The sequence below is a fragment of the Hylaeus volcanicus genome, chromosome 3, assembly GCF_026283585.1.
Source record: "Hylaeus volcanicus isolate JK05 chromosome 3, UHH_iyHylVolc1.0_haploid, whole genome shotgun sequence".
Classification (NCBI taxonomy): Eukaryota; Metazoa; Arthropoda; class Insecta; order Hymenoptera; family Colletidae; genus Hylaeus; species Hylaeus volcanicus.
In genome coordinates, this window is record NC_071978.1 from 9,508,503 (window position 1) to 9,521,170 (window position 12,668).

A 12,668-nucleotide genomic window follows, 5' to 3' on the forward strand; every position below is an offset into this window, starting at 1 on the left:
TAATTCGTTAAATAATAGATGCGTGAACGTGGTTGCATAACAATATTTGTTAATCAATGATAATCTGAGGGAAATGCCACACTTGGTTTGCTTGGTAAAACAGTTATTAGGGTGTTTCAAATTTCTGAAATATAATAAAATTATACCGCAGATATTCTACTGAAGTATAGTAATAGTTTCATTATATGTGGCTCTTGTCATTTGAGAGGCTATTTTTTCTTTAAACTCTAGTCAAATGGAGTAATTGGATTCGTACGTTAGAATACTATGTATATGTATATGGAATGTATAAAGTGCATCCTAACGTGTAATTTTTTATCTTAATAATTTAGATAACATTACAGTAAAATGCATAAAACAAAACTGTAACAGAAACTTCGCTGTTTGAAAATTCTGTCGTATTTACACAGTAAAGAAATTATCGATATTCAGGCTTTTAATTTTCAATGAAAAATATTTATTTTCGTTCCTTGAAGAGATTAATAAATAAATTCCGCATTGTAAATCAAAATTTTTCATTCTCCGACTACACACAATTGTCCCAATATAATCACAAAACAATACCTTGGTATTAAACGAATTTGTTATGGGAGCAGTAATTCGCAAAATAAATGTAGAAATAAATTCCATCGAGCTGTTTTGATTTCCGTCTGCCATTCGATTTGGAATTACCAAATTAATGAAAATATCTCCTACGAATAATCGGTTGGTATTTAAACAATTTTCAATATTGAAAATAATGAATTTACGTAAATATTATTTGACTCAGATGGCGGCGGTTCGCGGGGAGGGGGGGGGGGGAGAGAAAATTAATTATTTAATGTGGCGCTAATTAATTAGCGTTAATTAAGCCTTGAATGGTGGCGGTCGCTGAAGTTCGCCGCAAATTCGCAAGCTCTACTTATAACAAAGATTTCCTGCCTCCGCGAAGGCAACAGGTTGTAGAACTAGAAGAGGTTGCGAACTTGGGCGAAGGTTGAATGTGGCGACATAAGCTCGCAAATTGTCTCCATTTCCGTGCAAAAAGCCTGGAGCAAAGTTCGAGGAACTCCCGTACGTTATAGTGCCAGCATGTGGAGAGCGAAACAAATTGTTACTGGAGACATTCTAACATTTTTAATCTACATAAAATCACTTACGCGTACAAACAATTGTTTTCTGTCTTTTGTTAAACGTTTTGAGACACTAGAATGCACATTATATCAATAGCATCATGCTAGAAAACATGTCTTGGAAAATTGTAGTAATTCGAATAAAAAAATCAAATGTTCAGTTTATTCGAAAATTAAACATGTCTTAATCATATAACGTGTCGAATTATTAACAATTGTTTAAAAGTACCTAACAATGATAATAACTATTAATCAGATAGTAAAGATTCGGTCTTTCAATTTGCATTTTGTTAGAATCAAATCGGACGATTCCACCCCGAGTTACAACACTTCAAAGTCGCCTTCATTTTTATAAATAAACAATTGTTTAAGAGTATCTGACAATGATAATAATTACTTGTTACTATGTAAATTCATTTGGTCAAATTTATTCTAGCAAGCGATAAAATTTCATTTTAAAAAATCAAATGGAAAAAGAACGATATTAAAAGGATTACTCGAATGTTCAACAGAAAATTTGTAACACAAACACGATGTATGAAACGAGTTGGATTAACAGTTAATAATTAATAAAATTAATATTCATATACAACAGTCATCGAACAATCGACGTTAAAACAAACGAACGAGTAAATGTTTCCTGTACAACGTATTTTAATGATATTCAATTTTATCAGTCGAACGAGACAAATTTATTAAATAAATACACGTACTTAGTATGATTATATTTCACAGGCGAATTACGAAACTACGACTTTAACGTTTCTCTGATCAATTTCTGCCGCATGCGAGCACATAGCTCGATTCGTTCACGATTTAAATGTACGTTAACGAATAATTTCGTACCATGGAGTATTAATGACGTACACGCATCCACAGCATTTTTCATTTCATTGCACACGATCGATCATGACAAGTGGACAATATTACTTAAATTATTCTCGTATGGACATAAATACGATTCGTTTTGTCGTCGTTGAAATATTAATTACCCTCGACAGCCGCGACGCTTTTGACGCTAAAAATCGTTCGATACAAATTTCGGGAATAATACGGACTGGAAATTACGTTCTCCATGCTTATTATCCGGAAGCCGAGTCCTCGCAGAAAAAATAAACGGAATTTGGTTTGTAATGGCGTAGACGACCAGAGTTGTAAACTTCGATCAATTTAACTTTGTGAATAATCTTCGTCGCGAGGTCGGAATAATAAGATAGATTCAGTATTTGTGGCGTTTGGAAATTCATTGACACTTATCAACGCCTTTCTTCGAGTAAGATTCAAATTTATTACATAATAAAAAGAATATAAAAGCTTGAGACACTTGAAATTTATAACACATGTATATTAATGTTTGAAGAACAATGAAAAGTCTTACTACGTATGGGTAACGTGGCGATGAATTAAAGTTGTTCTATAAATCCTAGAGATCCTAGATCAATCGACGATTTAGTCGATACAAGTGTAGCTATCATTGTCAAAACGAACCGAAAATTGTCAACGATCCATCGATTCAAAACTAAACGTAACCCATGACAGCTCGGTTCCCCCAATTAACAGGATTTGCAATTACAAGGACGGAGAAACTACGTATCTCAAGATTATAGCCGATACCTCGTCAGATGTCGATAGTAACTCCGTAAGTAGATTACGCAAAGTGAACTATGAGCTCTATGCCTAAGTACTTCGTCGCAATATCGTAAATTGATGACTACTGCGTTTGCATCCATCGTGATGCCGTGTATGAACCAAATCCCTCAGGCTGTTGATGGAAAGCCAAACAGAATTTCATCAGCAGCCAATGAATCGTAATGGCGGCTTATATGCATATACAAATATTATCGAAATTCGTTTCTTTGCGTTACGCGAATTGATATTGCCACATGTTAGCGTGCAAGTGAATTATTTGGCAGAAATGCTACGGAAAAAGGAAAGAAAATGTAATTATATTCATTATTTATCGAAAAATTTGTTTTTCCCTTGTTTCGTGATTCCTGGAAGTATCATTGCCACTGATGAAGTGCCTTTCAACTGTTTTAGCTTTGCAATGGGGAATACGGAAGAGAAACATGATGGCGGATATTTTGTGTTAGTTCAATTTTGAATAGTTTTTTTATGAATTATAAAACTGGAAACTTCTTTCTTTTAAATCATTTAAAATTATTACAGAGGTCAAAATGAATCCAGGATATTCAATTTCAAACCTTTCAATTTTTGTTCGGAGTCTGAAATCTTCCAATTAGGATCGTTTCAATTGAACGACCGGAGTTATATTTAATAATTTAACGATTCTAAATAGGTACCTACGAGTGATCGACACTATTTTATTTTTCATTCAAATATTTAAAGGGACAGAAATAATTCTTCGACACTGTATAACTTTCAAAAGCACAGCCTAACGAAAAGGCTCGGTATTAGTTTTGGTGAAGAATATATATGCTATATCAAAGCACAGCTTGTCAATAGTCACTTGGCGTTTCGACATCATTCAACCCGTTCGGTGCTAGAATTTGAAAGCACGGCATTCGGTGTGAATGGAAATCTGATAGTTCTGTTTGTCAAGCGTATTCAACGAACGCGAATAGGGCTATCCACAGGCAATGCATTGACCGATGACCGAACTCAGCATTCAAAGGATTACGCTTTGCGCTCTTGAGACACGCTATGCTCGCTATGAAGTTTAGTGATAATTATGTACAAATTTTAACGTTAACGAATCCATTTCTTTATTCTACTTGCAAACACAAATTTAAGATATTTCACGAAGCTACAACAATTATTTTCTGATTTAAGCAAAAAGTGATTTATCTTTATAAATAGGAGGAATTTGTTTTTTCCAGCAGACTGAAATGACTAAAGTAAAATTTAACGAAACTGATTATTATTATGTCACATTTTTATCTTTAGATTTTTTTAAATTTAACAAGAAAGATTTTGGTTAATGGCCGAAACATTGTTTAATTCAAGAATAGTTTTGGTAAATTCAAGTACGTTTTCCTTAGTTTTTAATCATGATTTCTCAAGTGATTTCATTTTCATTTTGTAAAGGCTACTTTAGTAGATGGCTATGTACTTTCCAGTTTCTTCAATTATTTATAGTTTGAACAGTTTAGTATCCTTTCAATTATTTGTATACATGTACAATTATATACAAATTTTCCAATGTTACCAACCTCTTAGGGCACATGTAACGAGAGAGAATAATTTGTTTCGGCCATTCTTTTATTGGATTTTAAAATCATTGATGTCTTCTGCTCTTAATGGAATCATACATATATTTTACACTGTATAAAAGTAATAATAAATAGAATAAAATATAAATTTCATTAACAGGACAAATATCTGAATGATTTTGAAATTGAATGTATATAAAATACAATATACATATACATAATGTATACGTTGACATTCATTACGTTTCCAGCGATTACTATTCGTCATCAACGAATAAACTTCGACAACCATTTATACAACGTGTCATATTTTAAAACAAGTCCCAGCCAAAAGCCAGCAATTCCAATTTTTATCTAAATAAGGAAACAACGCGTGCTGTCAATCGAAGCTACAGAAACGAAGATAATAAAAACACAATTGAATATCAGCGAGTCCGTGGGAGCAATAGGAAAGAAGAGAGAAGAAATTGTATCATCGTGGTGCTAATTTGCATAAATTGCGTCGACGCAACAACACCCTACACTCCGCTAACTACGACAGCTCACGGATAGGACGATGCAACGAAGAGACCGCGGTCGACCGAGGAAGCCGAGATCTTTATGGTAGCAATAAAGCCAACCTCGCCAGCTTCGCGTTACAAATGACTACTGGTACCTGAAAACTATTGCCCCTGGTATACGCGTGCCCCTACCACGGGACCCCTGCAACCCCAGCGCAACTCCTGCTTCGCCCTGGTAGCTGCTGACCCCACCAGCCCAGTCCCCGCAGCTGGTTAGGCGCGTGAAATAGGACCTCTCGTAAATCCTCGTAACGCCTAACTAACTCCCGGCGCTGTGTGCCTCGACTTTCTTTATACCGCGACGCCCGATCTAAGGATTACCTTCCGTTAATAATTGTTATTAAGTAACTATGAAGGCACACCGGATCGCTGGAATTCCTCTTCCACAGCGGCGCTATCCGTTGTAAGCTTGTACAGCAGGATGGAGCGAAGTCGTCAATTTTTGGTAATTTAATTGGAACTGTTTGGGGGGAGTGTAAGAAATGAGCCGCTCATTGCACAAATCGATTAACACCATAAAAAAAAAAAGTTGAGAAATGCGGTCAAAGTGACCTCTGAAATAAATTATTTATTATTCAATGAGAAAATAAATTTTGTCGTTTAATGTTGTTAATCTTTATTATTCAGGAAAGTTATTATAAACATAAAAAAGTTATGACTGTACATAATACACAATAAAAATTACGAAATATCCTTTGTAATATCAATGTTGTAAATATGTGGTGTTTCGAATAAAAAGATTTTCATAATCTTTTCATAACCAGAAATAGAATTTGAAATGACGCGAATTTACGTCAGCGGTAGCGCGTTAAGAATTCTTCCGGTAAATCAAATACTACCCTTAAAATTCCCTCCAATCTTCATCGAATAGAAAACATTCGATGATTCGCGGTGTACGAAAATTCTCAGCGCGAACCAATTGGCGCTATTTATCAGGGAGTCGAAAATTCGCTCGTAATTTTGCCGGCACGTCGACGATAGCTGGCGGCGCTGCTTCTCACTCGATGTGCCGGAAATTAAGCAGACCGTGACATCTGATCGTTGTACCGTTTTATATTATCTTTCGCTCCGTAGCGTTACATTTTTTCCCCTTTCTTCTCGACGATCGGTTAGCAGCCGCGGCGGGAAAAGCGATAGGGGTTTCGGGAGGTGAGCGAAGGATGGTTAGTAATTAAGAGTGAAGGGTAGGTCGGCAAGAGTGGGTGAAGCGTTTCTGGCAATTAATTTTCGCGCCGTTTCAGTTTACAGTCCCGGCCTGTATGCCTCCACGCACAATCCTCCCCCTCACTCGATCCTGTATCCGTTCCAGGGCCGACGGAAATACAAGTATACGTGGCACGGAGGATGTCAAGGAGGCGGTTGCGCGACGCTTTTCACCACCGTTGGGCACACGGCGGTTTAGGCTTTTGCTCGGTTCGAGTGTTAATACCATGATTAATATGCGACGCCTCGCTTTTCACCGGGCCATCCCCGCGGCTAAAGCCACCCCCACAGGTCTCTCCTTTCACCAAAACGCGGTTCGCGCTCTCAGCAATCCCCGCAAACGCTCTCCCCGTCCCCATCGCCCACGCATCTATACCTATTTCTAACCAGCATTCACAGCGGATGCTTGCCAGTCGCAACAAATTCCATTTCGTGTTCATTAAACGCGTATTCGCGCCCGCCACTCGCGTCTCGCGGCCGGGGTATTGTTATTAATTATGCCCGAGCGGACAGCTGGGTTGCCCGCACCCGATCGGTAGGCGGAAGTTGGCATCGGACTCCGACGATCCGTCCATGTTTAAACGCGGTTGTCTGCCGAGCAACGCTCAGGCGGAATTTTTGCGGTGACTTAACTTGATCCGTCGAAACGCGATTATAAGGCCAAGAGGATTTGCGTCGCGCGGATTTTACCCCGCGGATTAGACACGTGCCGCCCCGGAAAACGTGGCGGTACGGTGGGAGAGGGACGAGCTGTTCCTTTTCCGAAATTTTCCAATGCGATCGGGAACGAATGGAATAGTGTTTTCTAAGGTCGATCGCACATGGCGCAACCGATTTGAAATTTGTGTTGCAAACCGTTTGCGCTCTTTGTTTTACCTACTCCACTGTCTTTATTTTACCTAGATCCACGGTCGCATGCAACTACATGTTGCTGTAGTTTCAGAGTGGTTTAAAACTGATCGGTTGCGCCCGTGTGCGATCGGCCTAAGGCAGTTTGTAAAGGGTTGTTTCAATAGGAACGACATGTTTTTGACTGTTTGCTCCCGGAGCCATTTCGTTGCGGAATGAGCAAACAGGAATCATGTCGCGTTAAGTAATGTAATTTATCAAGTACGTAATTTACTGTAATGGTACTTGAGATTCCAATCAGTCTGTTGATGAATTGGTCGGAGTTAAATAACAGGATGGATGATTTCAAATAAATTTGTTATTATAAATATATACACATGTAAAATTTATTCGCACGCGTAAAATACGACTCCATCACTTCCAACTAGAAATAATGAGAAATGAATAAGCTCGTGAATTAAATCGTACATAATTGCTTTCGTATCAATCAAATTTTCAAAATTCATTTCTCTGATAGCATAGCCCCGAATTAAATGATTTGATAATTTCATTTTACATTTTTAATGTATTCTCAAACATTAGGTATTCTATATCATTTATTCCTCGTATTGCTCTCCTAGTGATGCAATTATTAAAAAAATTTAGACGATTGCCAACAATATATTAGAAACAAAATCAGCAACAGTAAAAAATTTCGACATGCTCGACAATCTTATTTCCATGCAGTTGCGAAAGGAGGAGCCACGGATTTGCAATACAACACACAGGGAGAAAGAATCCCCGACCGAACTGTATTGCTCGCAGTTTGTTTCGTTGTGTAGCTGTCGAAGGAAAAATTCCTCAGAAATAAAACGTAGATACAAGACATCCTATGTTCTTTGTCACTGGACACGCGAAGCAGGAAATAACCCAGGGCAGGTAAAACGAAAGCGAGGTCTGAAAAGGCTACGAATAACGTCAACTTACTGAACGACGCAAACTGCATAAAAGCATCGATCCAATTTGACTCGTAATGTGAAAAATAAGGAGGAGGGAAAAGAAATGTTAGACGTCAAAGAAAGACGCAATTATTCACAGCAAGATACTAACAGTCGAATCAATGTTTAATCAAAGGAACCACGTATTTTATGTACGTGTTTGTTATGGTGAATTATGTATGCATAAAATGCATGAGCTCTTGTCGTGAGAAGTAAGCTTATAATTGTTTTGCATTTTGACTTAATTTAAACCTGGTTGTGTGAAGACTTTAAGATTCTATGCGAAATGTGTTAAGCAAGTATGATAATCCTAGTTGTTAAACATAGTCGCTAAATATCGGTAGGTGCACATGTAGCACTCACACAGTTAAAGAAATATTAATGAAAAAATTAATAAAATAGTTGAAGAAATAGAGTAATACTGAATATCTATAATGAATTAATCAGGCCTACATGGAGCTAGCTGAAGTGACGATAATTAGTTGAACCATTTCGGTGCTTCACTTATAAGCAGTGCCATTTAAAGTATTAGTATGATTTACAACAATGGTGATAAGAATTGCATTATCTAAGAAAATAAATGTTTATAATTGATCTCACCCTCAGACGCATTGTCTAAACTAAAAATACAAAAATGTCCCTGAGTCCTGCAATTAACATTGATACCAGAATAAAATACGAAACAACTCGATGATATTTCAAATGGAGGAACAGTGATTCCATAAACCTTCATTGGATCCAAACGAGAATGACGGTCCAGGTTACGCCGGGGTCGCGAAACTGCATAAAGGTGTCTATCGATTTGAAACACAAGATATCGAAGATGGCAAGACGTAGGAAAAGAGAGTAAAGGACATCGATCGGTGGAGGTGAGAAACGGGAAGTGTCGCTACGTCGAGCGAATCCTGGAATAAGAGGAAGGCGATGTAATAAAGCGAGTCGCGAGTAAGGCACGTCTCGAAGGCAACAGCTACCCTTAGAGTTACAATCTTCTTCGATTTCAAGGGGTCGACAGATCAAGCTGCTTACGCAATATCCGCTGTATTCTTACGGGAAGCACGAGAATGACCCTCGGAGTTCAAATAAGCATCGGCTATAGTACATCTCTCGCATTTTCTCGTCGTTTCGAACTTCTGTTACAAAAGAGGAGACCTTACTCCAAAATTTGTCACAGATCAAGAGGTGATTCTATGTGGTACACTTTGAAATAGATATGAGATTATAGCGAATAATTTTTTATTAATGTTCCTATCGTTTCGCGATTTTGGTAATTATTTAAAAGGATAATCTACAGACTACACATTTGGTAAATATGTTAAAATGTTTATGTAAATACAGCCAATCCCATAAATATTCGTACCCTCTATGTCTATTGAAGAAGTTCGACTAAATTGAATAATAGTTTTGATATTACCAAATGAATTTTTCATTATAAATATGTATACGAATAAGTCTATACGTGTATATATTTATATATACTTCAACATATATTACAAACATACACTTGGAATATGGATTATGTTATATTTATTTCACAACTTCAGCAATATTTCACATCTAAGAATTTGTAAAATATGCTGCCATTCCACCATAAAAAAATGTGTACAATACATAAGTACCTAAAATATTTCTCCACTTCATAAACATAATCACTGTTATTACTTATTCATTCCTGTACGGTATACAGTCACTGCAAATTTATTCTTCTTCTGATGTGCCCCTTAATAGAATAAACACAAACATTCCGTGACACGTCGTCGCCCAAAGTTCTCCCATGTCAGACTCCAAAAAGCTCTAGATTCTGCTCAAGGAACAGTCTCACATTGTTTTGCTCTTATTTTCACTCCGTTGGTTATCGATTTCCTTTTACACGGTGTTCAATTTTTCGGATAAAATACAAAACGATACACAGGGTGGTATCGAACGAGTATAGATAAAAGTGTGTCCGTCCCCTAGTAGAAAAATACTAAAATCGGCAGCTTCCAGTCGTAGGAGAACGAAACGTCCCCCCTCCCATTCACCGTTACCCTTCCTGTAACAGGGTTTGTTTATGAGTATCGTTTGAGGCAAAGGACCAGCAACAAGCTTTTGTCAACGCAGATACCGATGATATTGAATTTTCACGGTATGCCAGGACAAAGTACGCCGCTGCAGGGGCCGTTCGCAGAGTACACGAAGAAAGTGGCAACTCTAAGTGCATAATGCAACCAACAGTACGCACTAGGAAGACGCAGACTGGTCTATTCGACCAGTCAGGCCTCGCCGAAACCACTGGACGACCAAACGGCTCGTTTGTAATAGCCCGGTAATCGTGTTTGCTAATTGAAATTATGTCCTTACTGAGTCGACGTGACGCCGCACCCTCGCTTGCCATGCATCACGGTAGATAATGCAATATGCAACGGGAGTCACGCGAAGAAGGAAACAACAAGCGTCGATATTTCATTTTTTCGTCGTGGGGAAAATTCACGCACAGTTTGAGGGAAACTTTGATTGAATTTCCAGGCTGGCTGAAAGTCACAATAAATTTTGACGAAATATTGAATCGAGAAAGATTTCCGTTTTTTTATAAAATTATTTTGACATAGGTTCATGCAAATATTGATATGATGCATTCTACTGGTTGATATCGTTTGCGTGTCGTGAGTTATGTTGTTATTCAATAAATGTTATTAAAGTATCGAGTTCACTTATGTATTTGAATTTTAATAATTGGAATTATTTTACATTCACTTCTAGTACAGAAAATGATTATTTACTTGTGAGGTTTCTTTCAATTTCTCTAATAGTTAGTTACAGATGTAGGTATCGTAAATTTTGCATTGTTACTCGTTTTAACGCGTCCAATTATTCTTCATTGCTTAGAGAAAAGTGCTATAGTTACATTTTGCGTGAATGTAAAAAATCCGGGAACATGATCGAAGTGCAAGGATTCTCATTCCCATCACGTGCGATACTACGACCAATAAAACTTTGTCGACTTCCAGCGATCACGCGAACGACCTCTACGTTCCTCAGAGAGAATAAAAGATCCCTGAATAGAAATCGCGGCTGATCAATAAGGAAGACATCGAAACTCATTTTACGGCAGAGAAAAGCTTCTACTGTAGTAGTCGCAGCTCCGTAGCGTTTATTTATTAATCCACTATGTCGACTAATACGCAACTTTCTATTTAGATACATAAATGGCGCCAGTACAAAGATTATCGAAAAAATTCATTTATTTTTTTCTAAATAAATTCAACAAGACTTTTTTAAATTCGAATATTCTTAATTCTCTAATTAGTCTGTAATGAACACTTAAGTTTACACTTAAGTACAAAAGACCTCACGGTGACTTTCGGAAATTAATCTTCATCTCTATGTGAAAGTACATTCTATGAAAGAATTCTTTCTGCTCAAGCTATGATTTTGTAAAAAAATTCTTAATTTCGAGCAGCACGTTTGTTGTTCTTATCAATCAACTTGATCCATTTTGTGTTCCCCATAATCTCTCCTTTGCTCTCGTGATTTCCTCAAAATTGGGTCGCTTTTGAAGATTACGAACGTAAGCTTCTTTTTCGTCAAGCTTTCCATCGCTTGAATAACTCTGAAAATCTCGACAAAGGAAGCATTGCCTTGGAACGATAATTGTTTTGAAAAATGTTACTACAGTAACATACATACATGATACATAGATATACATTAAAAAATGGCTGGTGTGTGTGTTAGATAGCGTGAGTCATATTCTGTTTTGCTTAGTATACTTTAGTTTCACGTGATTTGGATTAGTTTAGCGACGTTTGCTTAATTCTGTCCTTTTTTTTTTTTTTTTTTTTTTTTTATTGTAGTTGCGTATAGTTTTGTCTAATTTTATTTAGTTTAGTAAAATTCAATCAGCTTCGTCAAGCTATCACCAACGATATTGTATAATCCTCTTAACATATGATGCTCCACTTTAAAAGAATTATTTGCGCCCTCAATGAAAATTCAACAAATTGTCCAGTTTACTGTTTACTCGATTACTGAAAACAGAACCGTTAAAACCCCGACAGGCCAGCAAAACTCTGGAGAGGGTTTTGAATTTACGCGAAACCCCGTAGACGCCGAGAGACTCGATCGTCTGGCAGTTGGGAAGCCCTCCTCGAAGAAAGCAGGAAGAGCAACCAATAGGCTATGTATCGTTCCGGATGCAATTGGGTTATTAATTAAGGGTATAAGCTGCCGCGAGAGTGGTTCGTGGACAGAGGATCCTTTTCATCGAGTTTTAATGCCCGCGGTAAAGGAGTGGGCGGGAGAAAAATATTCGAGTGAGTTGGCTAGCCTCTGTGGGAGGCATAAGAGAATCGGTGCAATTATGCCGACGTTGTTAAGGACAGACTTTTAATTTCGCGAATCCTTAATTATTTCCGGGGCTAGTTTTAAAGCCAGACTGGTTCGGCCGATATCAATCTGCAAGGTAACTTTGTGTCTGTAATTGAAAAAGCTTGAAACCCTCGTCCCCTCCGCCCCTCGTTCTCCGCGTGGAAAGAAGGAAACGGATCCCCCAGGCCCACCCTATCTACGAATCGTGCCCCGTAAATAAAATTCTGTTGCCGGTACTTATTTCTTTTCCTTTCTCATCTTTTCGTGGCTTCCGCTCCGCTGTTCCCGCGAGTCCCTTTCTATTCTTCCTTTAACCCGATGGTTTGCTGATTTTTTATTGTGAACGTGTAACGGTCGTTGGCCTTTTATTCGAATCGTTCGCCCCCTCCGCGTTTCTATGTTTCAATCTCGGTGCAAATTGCTTCTTAATTTCTCCGGACTATTTCGGAT

General features: G+C 37.8%; 1 long non-coding RNA gene across 1 annotated transcript in view; it reads right to left on the reverse strand.

Annotated features, from left to right (window-relative positions):
* The window catches only part of LOC128874190 (uncharacterized), a 102,128-nt gene that overhangs the window by 13,384 nt on the left and 76,076 nt on the right, over window positions 1-12,668 (reverse strand). The window lies entirely within an intron of this gene.